Here is an 11307-nt window from a genome sequence, read left to right as displayed (position 1 = left end):
CAACAACAACAACAACAACAACATGATCCTAAACCTGCTATATGGAAGCAGTTTAATATAAACAGTGGAATCTGCTTTGTCACTTCTGAATTTACCGTATGCATAAGATCACTTTAGACGTCTACCATTCTCAGATGCCTCCAATTTGTTTGTTTTCTTAATCCGTCCTTGGAAATTGCTAGATTCACTGCTACAGCATTTTAGCTCAGCTTTCCTCAAGCTAAGTATAATATATTCCCTCTGGAGGTATTGTGCCTTCTCATTTTGGGTAGAATTTACTGATCCAAAGCATCTCAGTGGAGATGACTTTGGCTTTTATATTTTGCCCTTCTCACCCCCACATGCCTCTCAAAATATTTTTACCCATTTCCTGAATTCCCTGCTGCTCCCTTCACACCCAACTTGTACCCTATTCCTACCCCCAAACCACCAGTTTCTTTCCTCCCTCCTCCTAGTTCCTTTTACATTCACTTCTTCCTCCTGTAACAGCTTTCCTCTCCTTCGCCTTCTTAGTTTTTGCTGCTGCTGTTATGAAAGCCTGTGTTGTGTAGTGGTTAGAGTGTCAGACTAGGCCCAGGGAGACCAGGATTCATATTCCTACTCAGCCATGAAGCTCACTGGGTGACCTTGGGCCAGCCAAGCCTAACCTACTTCACAGAAAGTGTTGCTGTGGAGATTGAAAGAGGAGGGGGATAATAACCATGAACACAACCTTGAGCTCTTTGGAGAAATGGTGCGATATACATGCAATAAATAAAAGATAGGTTAAAATGTTAACCTTTTGTCTTACTTTCTAATTTCCTTCCACACTTTTTTTCTGGTCCTCTCCCCTCAGAGGAAGTAAACTTTTCCTCTGTAGAGCATGGGTCTTAATCTTAGGGTTGTGGGTTCGAGTTCCACATTGGACAAAGGATTCCTGCATTGCAGAGAGTTGGACTAGATGACCCTCGTGCTGCTTTCCCATTATATGATTCCTTCCTTCCCTACACTAGTGTAGTCAGTCCTGAGCTAGATGGACTAGTGGTCTGGCTCAATATAAGGCAATTTTCCACATTCCCATTCTTCCCTTTCCAATATATCTGTCAAAAGTTAGATTTTAAGTGTGTCGCCACAGGGACCTGCCTTTTTGCTTATGTTGTCCTATAGCACCATGACCATTGACGACTCAGGATAAATAAACAGGCAATAATTTAACTGGTATGTGACAGACAGACCGTGTCCCTTTCTCTCTTCTCCCAGCTCGATATTATTATTTTACATCTCCCAACTTATATAAAGTGGGCTCAAAAGACCCCCACTGCAAGGCAAAGAGGAACTTTGCATGAATGAAGCACTGCTTCTTTAATTAGAACAGGGGGGAAGCCACTTTCTCATTTCATATTTCGCTCACGGTTGCTTTGAAAAACCAAATTTACATGAATAAGTGAGACACAGCAGCAGGCGTGGGGCTTGGGGCTGGGAACAAAAAATGGATCTGTAATTAGGATGGTTGACAGGTATCGTCCCTTTCTTTTGTTCGTGTTATAAACATTGCCGGCAATATTTTTAATAGGGTTGTCACAGGGAAGGAGAACGATGCAGATTAAGACAATGCTCAGGTTTGGCTTGTGTGTTTGTGTTACATATTTATCTGAAGGCCTCAGGTGCTCTGTGCCATGAACTGGAGATTTTTCTTGGTTTATTCTCATTTCCCCCCAGCCTAACTACTATAATTATTCTCCTTCTAGTCTGTCTCTTCAGCAGCTCCAGTTGCTGAAGGAGTTACTGTTGAGTTCATGTCTTCCTCCTGGGCTCCCAAAAGGCCTCTAGTTGGCCACTGTGGGAGCCGAATTCTGGACAAGTTAAACCACCCAGGTGGCTCTCCAAGGTTGTCACACAGAGTTCTTTGCCAGACCTACCTAGAGATGCAAGGATTGTAGAATTGTAGAGTTGGAAGGGATGCTGAGGATCTTTCAAGTCCAACCTCCTGCAATGCAGGAATATGCAGCTATTCCATAGGGGAATCGAACCTGCAACCTTGGTGTTAACACAAACCTTTTGTGTGCAAAGCTCATGATATACCATTGAGATGTGGGCCCTTGTGAACACATGCACTGGTGGGGGGGTGGATACCTGATCCCTAGGTAGGGTTGGGAAATATCCCTGTCTGAAAACCTCAGAGAGCTGTTGTCAGTCAGTTTCAGTACACAATACTGACCAAGATGGGCCAACTGGTTGTTTTGGTACGAGGCAGATTCCGATGTTCCTATGAATGCATTCTTAGATTTAAAGGTAGTGGCTGGTTTTCTCAAAACTGACCCGCTGTAATTGGTGGGCATGTTAAACTTAATCACATTGATTTCAGTGCATTTACTCATGAGTGCGATGGCTGTGTATACGCTATCCCTTTAAAGGATATTCAAAACACATTCTATCCCTCAAAGAATTCTGGGCACTGGAGTTTAGGCCTCACAGAGTTACAGTTCCCAGCAGCCCTTCACAAACTGCAGTGCCCAGAATTATTTGAGGGAAATAATGCGTTTTGAATGTGCTTTATAGGGATGGTGTATGCACAGTCTTACTTGATACCACGCAAAATCCATAGTTACTCTGACAACCTTAAACAAACGACAGTATTCTGCTAAGCTTGGCAAAGGTTTTTACAAGCAAGTGTGGGCCTATGAAGCTCTCTGTGATGGTCGTGAGCCAGTAACAACTCTCCTCTTAGCAAAGAGAATTATTTTGAAGTTAGAGTGACATTCAAACCCTCAGTAGGGAACAATCTTCCATCTCAAGTTCCCTCTAACTGTTGAGAAATTTACATAAATCTCCAGTGTTAAGGCTTTTGCTAGAAAAATAAATTGCACATTAAAGCTGCAATCCTATGCTCACTTTCCTGAGGAAATAGGAATAAGATAACATTGTAAATAAACATGTTAACAGTTACCAACTAGGCAGCCCCAGTTGGCACAAGGTTTATAGTTCATAACAGTGTTACAGTGCATATCTCCTGCTATGGATTCAAATGTCAAGAAAGAAGATTCTGATTAAACATTAGGAATAACTTGTTATTTACTATTATTATTTAACTTTCTGACAGTAAGAGCTGTTTGACTGTGGCATGAAGCACCTCAGAAGGTGGTGGACTCTCCTTCAGTGGAGATTCTTAAACAAAGGTCAGACAGCCACGTGTCAGTGATTCTTTAGCTGTGATTCCTGCATTGCTGCTGGAGGAGACTCTTGAGACTGCAAGAAGATCAAACGCATCCATTCTTAAGGAAATTAGCCCTGAGTGCTCACTGGAAGGACAGATCATGAAGCTGAGGCTCCAATACTTTGGCTACCTCATGAGAAGAGAAAACTCCCTGGAAAAGACCCTGATGCTGGGAAAGATTGAGGGCACAAGGAGAAGGGGACGGCAGAGGACGAGATGGTTGGACAGTGTTCTCGAAGCTACAAACATGAGTCTGACCAAACTGTGGGAGACAGTGGAAGACAGAAGTGCCTGGCGTGCTCTGGTCCATGGGGTCACGAAGAGTCGGACACAACTAAACAACTAAACAACAACAACAACCTGCATTGCAGAAGATAGAATTACAGTAGATGGACTTTGGGGACAACCCTTTCAGCTCTATGAGTCTATGATTCTGTTACTGTCTCCACTCTGAGCCAATGGCAGCCTCCACATAAATAGCTTTCCTATTTTGTATAGACAGCTTTTCCAATGCCCAGGCAAGAACCAAGGTTAGAAGAATCTGACCAAACCCTTTCCCACGTGCGGATTTTACAATCAGGGTGAGCAAAAAACATAGCGAAGGCAGGTATTTTCATCCAGACATGACACGATGTGTAGGTAATGGCAATGTTTTCTAGATATTTGCTGCCTGTTGATGCCTTCGCTTTTTGTCTTCTTTAATACAAGCTCATCAAACTGCAAAATAAAGCACTTCCAACATATTTTACCTTTGTGTAGGCAGATGTCAGTGATTCTACGCTCAACTGGTTCCAAGCTATATATTTTTAAACATGTAACACAAAGCATTTCAGTGGGCCATTTGCATTAAATAATCTGCATCCAGAGTGCGAAAGGAAATTTCAGAAAAGCTTAGCTGTGTGAGTCTACTTTCCCTTCCTATATTTCCACCAACTCATTTTTCCATAAAAGAATGCAAAGTGTCAGCATCAAAAGAAAGAATAGCAGCATGTCCTCTCGCCACAGCTTTTCTTTGAAATATCACTGGGGTGAGCGAGTCTTTCAATTGCACAGTGAAGAATGCAAACTGCTGAGCCAAGTCACACCCAGCCACATTACTTTGAAACTCGAATCAGATACAGAAAACTTTGGATCATTAGGTAGCAAAGCTTTGAAAGCCCCCGCAGGTGCTACTTCCCCTGCCCCTCTCCAGTTACTGTTAAAATGTTTATTGAAATGTCCATCAGAATGCAACAGCAAGTGAAATAATCCTCTGTGTAAAATAATCACTGATGGGCATAAAAGTGAACTGATACTTCAACCAGATTATAACACAGAAATTGCATTGATCGCCACGGTATTGATTAATATCCTTTCCCTTTGAACATCACTTTTTGCTGTTTTCCATCTTTCAAATACTCTGCTGTTGAGCTGTCTACTATTCCCTCCCCATAAAAAAACTGTTTCCTCTTCTATTCCAGTCATTTCTTGAACATGACATGAGAGGGCAGTAAGTCTTGGCCCTTTCCTGCTCTGTTCTTCCCAGATAGAAAGTAACATATAATCTGGTATAATGGTAGTCTTATCTGCATCCAGGACTCATTGAATCAACTTTCCAGGCCCAAAGAGAAGTTTCTTGCAAGAGATGAAAGGAGCATGGGAAACCAACAGAGATGCTTTGTTGCTATAGAAACAGCTTCCCAGCAGCTCCCTGCAATCTGAACTGCCAAGGCCTGGTCCTCTCTGCTGCCACATAGTGGCCCCTGCTGGTACACCCCTGAGTCTGCTCATGTGTTCTGCTTGTTGCTGAGTCTTAGAATCATAGAATTAGAGTTGGAAGGGACCACAAGGGTCATCTAGTCCAACCCCCTGCAATGTGGGAATATTTCACCCAATGTGGGGCTCGAACCCACAACCCTGGAATTGAAAGTCTCATGCTGCCCGCCAACTGAGTGGCTAAATGGTGTCACCAGAAGAGTCCCAGAGAAAGACAGGACTTGGAGCTGAGGGAGTTGATGTGGTGTAGTGGTTAGAGTATTTGGCAAGCATCTGGGAGACCAGTTTCAGCCATGAAACACACTGGGTGAACTTGGGCCAATCACAGTTCCTCAGCCCATCCTACCTCATAGGGTTGTTGTGAGAGTGAAATGGGGAGAGGTAGAATCATGTATGCCACAACTAGAGCAAAACAAACAAACAAAAAACGTGATATTATTCAACTACAAATTGTGTTGGTATTTTTAAGCAAATGGGTCCCACATATTTAGACTTAGGGCATGGTGCTGAGGGGACAGGGTTTAATTTATGGCTCCAAATCTGAATCCCCTCACAGCTGATATTTGCAGTGGTAATAACATCTGATCGACCGTGGCTCTTAAACAGGAAGATTCCAAGAGTTTTGGTTGAGTTGCTTCACATTTCTGTGCACAGACACAAGTTATCAGCATTGCAGGACAGAAGTCAATAAATCATTCCCTGACTACTAACAGCTGAGAAGCAATCTCATGGAATTGCTCCTAGAATGACAAGGAATGGGCAAGAGTTTTGCAGCTTCCCCTCACCTTTTCATCTGGAGCTCAGACAAAAGATGTTAAGGGTAGGTGGTTCTATCATGTTCCCCATCCATCATGTTGAGTATCATCACCGAGAGTGCTTCCACACAAGGCTGCTTTCTCCAGCACCGACTCCATTGTTCACTTATTTATTAAAATCCAGATGATGCTTTTCTCAAGCTATTCCCCTCCAGTGTTTTCTTTTCCCTGTTGTCATCTCAATGGTTTTTGAAAATGCTGCTCTGTGGCTGTTTCTAAGCTTTTGAGCTAGTGCCTGAAATCCTTTCAGGCAACACTCCATAAATGCAGAATTTTCCATTCTGCCGTTCTCCAAGTTTGCTGCTTTACAAACCTCTCAGAGGCCAGTGGGAGTCAGTTCTGGAAGAGCCCCAACCCTTCTCCTGGCTTGGGGAAAGAGCAGTGGGACCTCATGAGACTTCAGTCCCCATCCTTTCCCAGCTGGTGTGAGGGAGGAGGAGGTGGGGCCTTACTTCCACTGCACACCTTTCAGGGACAGTCCCAGATTTACAGAAGCCATCCCGGTTTCTGATTTGGTCCCCAAATGTCCTGCTTTTCCTTAGGATGTCCCTATTTTCATCAGAGAAATGTTGGAAGGTATGGAGTTATGCGACCCCTGAGCCATCTGAAGGCAGCCCTGTAGAGGGGAGCCTTTTAAATGTTTAATGCTTTATCATGTTTTTATATATGTTGGAAGCCACCCAAAGTGGCTGGAGCAACCCAGTCAGATGGGCGGGGTATAAATAATAAAATTTTGATGCTGGTGGAATAGGATGTCCCTCTTTTCATCAGAGGAATATTGGAAGGTATGCCACTGTTGTCATATTGGGCCTTGAGGGCAATGATGCTCAGTGTTTCTTGATTTAACAAAATTTATATACAAGGTGGAGGGAGGGAGAGAAAGAGGGGGAGAGAGAGAGAGAGAGAGAGAGAGAGAGAGAGAGAGAGAGAGAACAGAAAAGAGTTTGGCTCAGAATCAAGATTTCCTCCCTTTGCTCCATCTTTTCATTCCTCCCCCCCTCCCCCTTTCTCAGCCTTGGTTTGGAGAGAGCTCTTGAACCGCGCTAGCAGAATCTCTTTTATTTTTCTGTCTTCTTTCTCCAACGCATATTGTGTGCAATTGGTAGCGGCTGTGATTTTTAGCACTGAAACTCGGAATTGGAGATCAGAAGAGCCAGAGGCTATTTTGGGGGGCAGCGGGGGGCAGCTGTTCCCACATGTTGGATTTCCGGAAAAAATAATAATGTTATATTTCACATCTATGTTCCCATCCTAAATACATTTTCTTTGAAATGTTGAATTTGATTGAGGAACTTGCACATAAACATGTTTAGGAATTGGCAGCTTATTTTATTTTTCAACCAAGAGTCTTGTAACACCATCATTCCCCAGTCTCCAATCACAATTCCTTGGAGCAGACAGAAGTGTGTTTTCCCCTGATTTAGCAACTCCATATATGTCTACTGAGAAGCAAGTCCCATTGAGTTCTGTTGGGTATAGAATTGTAGTCTATGTTTCACACATCCCTCATTTCCTGAGGGCACATTTTGCACCCAGAACACCTTGAGAGGCATGCTTAAACCACAAATTCCATGACTTCCTGGCAGGTTTGTAAGGCCAAAATTTGCACCTCATAACACACTTTTATTTATTTATTTGAATATTTCAACTCCACTTCCTCCCCAAAGATTGTTCAAGGAAGCTAACAACAACAACAATCTTACCAAGCCAACCATCCTTCTTTCCATCCTTCCAGCATCTCAAAATGTAGTGGATTGTTCCTAAATTAAACCCTGAAGGAAGCTTCCAATAGGTCTGAAATCAATAAAAATATTCCCCCTGTTCCCTTTGCCTGAATGTAAAAGACTATCTTTAATAGTTGTGTAGAAGAGGGAGTGTCGTGCAAGCTACACCTGCTGAAATCATCTTACTTCCCTCTTTTTCATTCAACCACCATGCCCTAATGCCTCTGTTTGCCATTGTCTGAATGACTCCATCTCCCTCAGATGCTCATGAACAGATTAAGTGCATAGTAGAGGTGTGTAGGCCTTGGTGAGAGGCCTTCCAAAAAGGAAAAGGGAGGAGAGTTTGAGGAGGGAGTGCTACAGATCCTCACCCACAAAAACAGGGGGAGAAGGCTATGAGAACTCACTGTCACTGGCTTGGAAGAGAGCTTAGGTTCTCTTCCCCAAGCCAGGTCTATCAGCAGCTGAGCCCGTAGGGAACTGCCCTTTGTTTGTGACAATAAAGAAAGGCATTTTGAAAAATACCTTTCCTTCATGGGACCACAGGTGGGAGAGCTTAAGCTACCTGTAGGTTCTGGTGGCATCAACGGTTGTCAGGGGAACAGAAGATGGAGAGCATGCCAGCAGAGCTTTGAACTCTTGAAATAAGCTTGGAGTGATTAGCACTCAAATGGGTGACTAGCAGTCAACAGAGCTAGTGCATTAGTACAGTACAAAATAGGGACATGGGTGGTGCTGTAGGTTAAACCACAGAGCCTAGGACTTGCCAATCAGAAGGTCAGCGGTTCGAATCCCCGCAATGGGGTGAGCTCCCATTGCTCAGTCCCTGCTCCTGCCAACCTAGCAGTTCGATAGCACGTCAAAGTGCAAGCAGATAAATAGGTACCGCTCTGGCGGGAAGGTAAACGGCGTTTCCGTGCACTGCTCTGGTTCGCCAGAAGTGTCTTAGTCATGCTGGCCACATGACCCGGAAGCTGTACGCCGGCTCCCTCGGCCAATAAAGTGAGATGAGAGCCACAACCCCAGAGTTGGTCACGACTGGACCTAATGGTCAGGGGTCACTTTACCTTTACCTTACAGTACAAAAGGTAGACATGCTTGTTTTGTTGCTGCTACCATCAGAAAGCAGCCCATGTTGCATCAGGGTAGGTACGTAGACATGCCTAACAGAAATCTCTTTTAGTCTCTTGTAGAATGGCAGTAAATGTTATAATCCAGGCTCCTGGAGCTCTGGACCTGTCCAAGTATGGCTGCACAGTGTAATGCACTAATTATTATTATGTACCAGGCTTCAAGCACACATTATTGGGTGCGGGGGGGGGGGGGGGGAAGCTATGCCATCTTGGCATGCAGAAACCCAGTTTTTGACATGTTTTTCTTACGGAGCTTCATACAACGCTGTTCTTGTGCCACCTTCTGGCTGATATCTGAACTGCTATTTAATATAATTTTTCTGTGTCGACCTTAAAAATAAGTAAGCTGTACCCTCTGAAAATAATGTGATGCTGCCTCTGTGTTATTTTTCAGTGATCAGCAAGCACCGTAAATGGAAATGGCAAAATTCTGCTCTCGGTTCAGCGTGGGAGAGTTTAGCCTGCGTGAGTCTAGGTAAATTAGAAATAGGTCACATGCTGAGTTTGTATTTTGACATGCTGCAAGTAACCCCCTTGTAGGGTTTTGTGCTCTGATGTGTCTCAAACTATATTCAGAATATGGAGACTGATGCTCATGATTTGAAGCTGGTTCATTATGGGCTTGAAGTCTGTATAGGACCAATTTTTCTTGGGGTTGCCCCATGCTGAAATTGTTGGGTGAACAAACCTTTATTTTTGCCCCTCGCATCATTTTTTTCACGGGATCAATCATGGCATGCTCAGAGAATGTGGGTGGCAGTGAATACTTTCCATAAAGCAGGAGAATGGCCTAAAATCCCCTATGCCTTTTGAAATTACTATCCAGATGGCATCCTGGCATTTGCTTTCCAAAACAGCAATGTTGCTCTAGGATTGCTGTTAACTACTGTAACAGCCAACAGCTTTAACATTTAAAGCAAACAAAAACACAAACAACCCCCCCAAAAAATCCTGGGAACTGTAGTTTAACCCTCCTGGAGCTACAATTTCCAACACCTTTAACAAGGTACAGTTCCCAGGATTCTTTTTCTGTGAGGGGCGTGTGCTTTAAATGTGTGGTGAGTACACAGCTACGGTGTCCACTCATAACCAGTTCTCAAGAATGGGCCATTTAATCCACAGCCGCATTCAGCGGCCAATGCCAAATGCTCCCATTAAAGTTAATTACATAGTGTAGACTTCTCGGCTTAAAACAAGACCAATAATTAGTTATTTTAAAATGGCTTCCATGTGGTTTAACATCAAACGAAGCAAGTAAACTTAGTGAAGAGTCAGGGTTTTGGGGAAATGGCAGAAAGGCCAGAAAGCATTTGCGTCATTGCTGCATTATGTACAACAATGCACAATGACTCAAGTATTCTTACAAAATCTGAGGGGTGCCCATTACATGAATCATGCTTAGCTTGACTTCATAAAGAGTGCAATCATATGTACCCTATCAAGCTGCACTTCTATATGCCTATATATCTGGAAACTAATGAATGAGCAGTCACTCTCAACACTTTATTTCAATTATCCCAGCAGCTGAGCAGTGGTGAATGGCATGGTTGGATTCAGTCAGCCAGCTAGTGTGTGTATGGTGGGAGGGAGAGATAAATCAAATGTGACATGTAGGTGCTCTGTTATAATCTCCTGATTCATTGGAATTAAAACTATTATGATTTCAATGACTTTAGAGAACTCAGCAAACCCTGAGAACTTCCTTTTCAGAAGAATGTAATGTTCCTCCATTCCAACAAGTTTGGAAATAACGATTGCCTTCATTTGTTCAAATTTCCTCCCAACTTACCCTCTTACTGATTTTTCATAACCAATAATACAAAAAACATGAAGCATAACTACTTCTCCTGCCGGAAAAATAACAGAAACAATTACCCCCCATGACTGCTCACTTTGATTTTGTTCCACCACCACCCCTCCAAGGCCCTAGGCTTAAATAAACAACTAGACAAATAAATTATCAGAAAATGGGAGAAAAATGGGAAATCATTTTTTAAAACTAAAAGCTCGGCTTGATTTGGATATTTTAAAACATTGCTTTTTTAAAAGATTTTAAAGTGGATCATGTCAATAAATTCTAACAACAATCAAAATGGAAACAAGGGAATAAGATACCATGTATTCAACACATAACATGAACACAGCATTTAGAATTATCATTTATAGAAAAGGTAAGATGGAATTCTTGGTGTCCATTCTCAACTCCTCAAGGAATGAAACACAGGGAAATTAACCTGGGATTCACCAAGCATTGAATAAATCTATCATTCTCAAGTTGGAGTACAGCCGGCTTGTGGAAAACCGCATCAAAACACAGTATTGCATAATAAACTATGAGATACCTGTGGATAGCGTCATCTGCATGTGGATTCAACAAATGGATGGAATCACACAATTGTAGTGTTGGAAGGAACCCTGAGGATCATCTAGTCCAGGCATAGGCAAACTCCGCCCTCCAGATGTTTTGGGACTACAACTCCCATCATCCCTGACCACTGGTCCTATTAGCTAGGGATGATGGGAGTTGTAGCCCCAAAACATCTGGAGTGCCAAGTTTGCCTATGCCTGATCTAGTCCAACCCCCTGCAATGCAGGAATATGCAGCAGTCCCATGTGGGGATCGAACCTGCACCCTTGGTGTTATCAGCACCATGCTCTAACCAGCTGAAGTCCACTGGAGCTACAGT

This window comes from Podarcis erhardii, assembly GCF_964252035.2.
Source record: "Podarcis erhardii genome assembly, chromosome: 8".
NCBI lineage: Eukaryota > Metazoa > Chordata > Lepidosauria > Squamata > Lacertidae > Podarcis > Podarcis erhardii.
The sequence above is the reverse complement of the archived record's forward strand: the minus strand, read 5'-3'. Positions refer to the sequence as shown.